The 5,000-nt window shown below is 53.2% G+C and overlaps 1 non-coding gene across 1 annotated transcript in view; it reads right to left on the reverse strand.

Moving 5' to 3' along the window:
• The window catches only part of LOC124621014, a 1,910-nt gene extending 533 nt beyond the window's left edge, over window positions 1-1,377 (reverse strand). Inside the window, exon 1 of the ribosomal RNA XR_006980507.1 lies at window positions 1-1,377. This exon is cut by the window's left edge and continues 533 nt beyond it. This is a non-coding gene — a ribosomal RNA (small subunit ribosomal RNA).
• Between the last annotated feature and the right edge of the window lie 3,623 nt (window positions 1,378-5,000).

The following is a 5,000-nucleotide window of genomic DNA, read 5'->3' on the forward strand; positions in this document are numbered from 1 at the left end:
CCATGCACCACCACCCACCGAATCAAGAAAGAGCTATCAATCTGTCAATCCTTCCGGTGTCCGGGCCTGGTGAGGTTTCCCGTGTTGAGTCAAATTAAGCCGCAGGCTCCACTCCTGGTGGTGCCCTTCCGTCAATTCCTTTAAGTTTCAGCTTTGCAACCATACTTCCCCCGGAACCCAAAAGCTTTGGTTTCCCGGAGGCTGCCCGCCGAGTCATCGGAGGAACTGCGGCGGATCGCTGGCTGGCATCGTTTATGGTTAGAACTAGGGCGGTATCTGATCGCCTTCGAACCTCTAACTTTCGTTCTTGATTAATGAAAACATACTTGGCAAATGCTTTCGCTTCTGTTCGTCTTGCGACGATCCAAGAATTTCACCTCTAACGTCGCAATACGAATGCCCCCGCCTGTCCCTATTAATCATTACCTCGGGTTCCGAAAACCAACAAAATAGAACCGAGGTCCTATTCCATTATTCCATGCACACAGTATTCAGGCGGGCTTGCCTGCTTTAAGCACTCTAATTTGTTCAAAGTAAACGTGCCGGCCCACCGAGACACTCACTCAAGAGCACCCTGGTAGGATTGCAACGGGGTCCGCCTCGGGACGCACGAGCACGCACGAGGCGCGTCGCACGCCTTCAGCTCGCCCCACCGGCAGGACGTCCCACGATACATGCCAGTTAAACACCGACGGGCGGTGAACCAACAGCGTGGGACACAAATCCAACTACGAGCTTTTTAACCGCAACAACTTTAATATACGCTATTGGAGCTGGAATTACCGCGGCTGCTGGCACCAGACTTGCCCTCCAATAGATACTCGTTAAAGGATTTAAAGTGTACTCATTCCGATTACGGGGCCTCGGATGAGTCCCGTATCGTTATTTTTCGTCACTACCTCCCCGTGCCGGGAGTGGGTAATTTGCGCGCCTGCTGCCTTCCTTGGATGTGGTAGCCGTTTCTCAGGCTCCCTCTCCGGAATCGAACCCTGATTCCCCGTTACCCGTTACAACCATGGTAGGCGCAGAACCTACCATCGACAGTTGATAAGGCAGACATTTGAAAGATGCGTCGCCTGTACGAGGACCGTGCGATCAGCCCAAAGTTATTCAGAGTCACCAAGGCAAACGGACCGGACGAGCCGACCGATTGGTTTTGATCTAATAAAAGCGTCCCTTCCATCTCTGGTCGGGACCATGTTTGCATGTATTAGCTCTAGAATTACCACAGTTATCCAAGTAACGTGGGTACGATCTAAGGAACCATAACTGATTTAATGAGCCATTCGCGGTTTCACCTTAATGCGGCTTGTACTGAGACATGCATGGCTTAATCTTTGAGACAAGCATATGACTACTGGCAGGATCAACCAGGGAGCTGCGTCAACTAGAGCTGAGCAGCCGGCCGCCCGGGAGTGTGTCCCGGGGGCCCGCGCGAACACGCAAGCGTCCGCTCAATTATTCTGCAAACAGGAGGAGGCTGAGCTCCCCTGCACAATACACCTCGAAACCCTCTCAGGTCCCGGCGGCGCGCAGCGCCGTCCTAAGTACTTGGTCGGGTTCGAGAGAGGCGCAATCGCCCGGAGTTTGGCGAGTAGACGCTTTAGGTGCGACCACCCGTGCTCCCAACTGAGCTTGCCGCTGCCGACAGAGGCCCGGGAGCGTGCTGTCGTGGCATTGCCGGCGGGAGACAACACGCGCCACCTACGGTGGCCGGCAGCTCCAACGCCAGCGCCACAGAAGGACAAAAGCCCCACTTGGGTGCCGAAGCGAACTCTCCCAGCACAGCGCACGCGCCAACACGTCCGCACAGCTGCGATACAAACCACCTGCGAGAACCGCAGAGGCGACCGAGCAGCAGACGGCGTCGCGGCGCCGAGCGCCGGGCGGCGGCGCATCCTCAGCGCACACAGTCCTCAATCGGACCAGCACACTGCAGATGTCCACCGCGCTTCGCACCGGGCCCGCGAGGACCTACTTTGGCCGCACGGCGCCGCGTGCAGGGTGCGCCGGCGCGCAGCTGCGCCGCCTGCCGCCTCCGTCGGCCGGCGCGCCTGCCACTGGCCGCCCCCACCAGCCGGCTGTAGCGCGTGCGCCCACGCACCGCGCGGCCAGCACGCCGGGAGGCCCCCCCTCACCGGCCGGGGACGGTCCCACCCAGCCACCGCCGCGTATCGCTTCACACCCACATGCCATTCACGTTCGTGGGCATAGTGGGTATCGCTGAAACAACCGGTTGGTAGCTCAACCGATCGTCGCCATCACTGATTCACCTCTAGCGAGAACAACCGCACCACAACGGTTTACCAGTTGTTCATTTGCGTAACGTCACCAGCAAACGTAGACGTCCATCGCCATTTGCAAATTCAACGATTGTTGCATGCCTGTGTCAGGTGTCACGACACACTATGTCTGCCCACATACACGCAACAACATGTGCACGCTTCGCGAACACGTGGAAGGTGGCCCCCGTACGTATGCGATGTCCATTGCGCGAACGACTGTCAACCGGCCTCTGTCGCATGTCGCAGATGTGGAACGCAGTGCACCATGCTATCACGGTGTGTGAGAAGAGACGACTACGTCTGACAACACGCGCCACTACATCAACAGACGGCTCATGCTGATCGCCATCCACGGCATACCATACTGCAATCCAGCTCTTATAGGGAGACGACACGTAGCTGAGTGCACAATATTTGGACCGTATGGTTCGCCGTTGTTGGCGCAGTCGTGGTACGGTCACACATGTACCACGATGTATCATTCAGTACATGAGGACCAATGTGCAGTACAGTGTGTCATTTGGACGTACAACATCAGCGGACAGTTGACACAAGCCGTACCACAACGTAGGCTGTGCTTCGCCATGCGAATGCCAATGAACAACTGCGAAGGGCATTGAGCATGTACGTCCTGCTGCCATCCGCATTACAGTGTATAGCTGCAAGGTGTTTAACATGAAGCGATACTCTGGGGACCGGGCAGTGCGAGTGGCAAACTATATTGCGGGGGTTGCAGTTAGGCAACACTACACTAATTTAACGCGTCGTATGACAATTACAGAGCGGGTTAAGGCCCAACGTGTGTTGGGTTAAGGCCCAACGTGTGTTGGGTTAAGGCCCAACGTGTGTTGGGTTAAGGCCCAACGTGTGTTGGGTTAAGGCCCAACGTGTGTTGGGTTAAGGCCCAACGTGTGTTGGGTTAAGGCCCAACGTGTGTTGGGTTAAGGCCCAACGTGTGTTGGGTTAAGGCCCAACGTGTGTTGGGTTAAGGCCCAACGTGTGTTGGGTTAAGGCCCAACGTGTGTTGGGTTAAGGCCCAACGTGTGTTGGGTTAAGGCCCAACGTGTGTTGGGTTAAGGCGCAACATAGGTTAGGTTAAGGCGCAACATAGGTTAGGTTAAGGCGCAACATAGGTTAGGTTAAGGCGCAACATAGGTTAGGTTAAGGCGCAACATAGGTTAGGTTGAGGCGCAACATGGGTTAGGTTAAGGCACAATATGGGTTAGGTTAAGGTACAATATGGGTTAGGTTAAGGTACAATATGGGTTAGGTTAAGGTACAATATGGGTTAGGTTAAGGTACAATATGGGTTAGGTTAAGGTACAATATGGGTTAGGTTAAGGTACAATATGGGTTAGGTTAAGGTACAATATGGGTTAGGTTAAGGTACAATATGGGTTAGGTTAAGGTACAATATGGGTTAGGTTAAGGTACAATATGGGTTAGGTTAAGGTACAATATGGGTTAGGTTAAGGCGCAACATAGGTTAGGTTAATTCGCAACATAGGTTAGGTTAAGGCGCAACATAGGTTAGGTTAAGGCGCAACATAGGTTAGGTTAAGGTGCAACACAGGTTAGGTTAAGGCGCAACACGGGTTAGGTTAAGGCGCAACACGGGTTAGGTTAAGGCGCAACACGGGTTAGGTTAAGGCGCAACACGGGTTAGGTTAAGGCGCAACACGGGTTAGGTTAAGGCGCAACGCGGGTTAGGTTAAGGCGCAACACGGGTTAGGTTAAGGCGCAACACGGGTTAGGTTAAGGCGCAACACGGGTCAGGTTAAGGCGCAACACGGGTCAGGTTAAGGCGCAACACGGGTTAGGTTCAGGCGCAACACGGGTTAGGTTAAGGCACAATACGGGTTAGGTTAAGGCACAATACGGGTTAGGTTAAGGCACAATACGGGTTAGGTTAAGGCACAATACGGGTTAGGTTAAGGCACAATACGGGTTAGGTTAAGGCACAATACGGGTTAGGTTAAGGCACAATACAGGTTAGGTTAAGGCACAATACGGGTTAGGTTAAGGCACAATACGGGTTAGGTTAAGGCACAATACGGGTTAGGTTAAGGCACAATACGGGTTAGGTTAAGGCACAATACGGGTTAGGTTAAGGCACAATACGGGTTAGGTTAAGGCACAATACGGGTTAGGTTAAGGTACACATTGTTGTAAGGAAAGGTGTTTTGGGGGGGGGGGCCGGTTTGTTGATTGTGATTATCGTAAGTAAATGACTGCGGCATCATCTGATTTGCCATGTCAGGGTGCACCTTTGGCTCATGACAGGCGGCGCTCTGATTCCATGCTTGTGGCAGACCTGTGTCTTTCATTCCTGCCATTGTTTGTGTGCTGTGACAGGAGGCAGTATTGTGATGTTGGGTGTACCCCTGTGTAGGACATGTGTGGGTGTTGGTGGCTTAGCTGAGCAATGGTGGTTGTCGGAAGGGTGGGATATTCTGTTTTGTGAGTGGACCTCCCGGTCTGGTTATGATAGTGTGGATTGTCTAATGTGGCGGAGAGGATGCACTGGGTGTTGTTCCATGCTGGTGCTTACATATTGTCTCTGTGCCTGTTACAGGCAGAGAGTAGTGCGTGATAAGAGTGTCTGGCTGACGTGTGGTTGTGATTGTGAGCAGAGTCTTTCAGCATGTATACGGACAGTTGTATACATTATCTGTATTTTGATGGCTCTATCTATTACTAATCAGCGCCGTGTAT

The sequence above is a fragment of the Schistocerca americana genome, chromosome 6 (genome assembly GCF_021461395.2).
Source record: "Schistocerca americana isolate TAMUIC-IGC-003095 chromosome 6, iqSchAmer2.1, whole genome shotgun sequence".
Classification (NCBI taxonomy): Eukaryota; Metazoa; Arthropoda; class Insecta; order Orthoptera; family Acrididae; genus Schistocerca; species Schistocerca americana.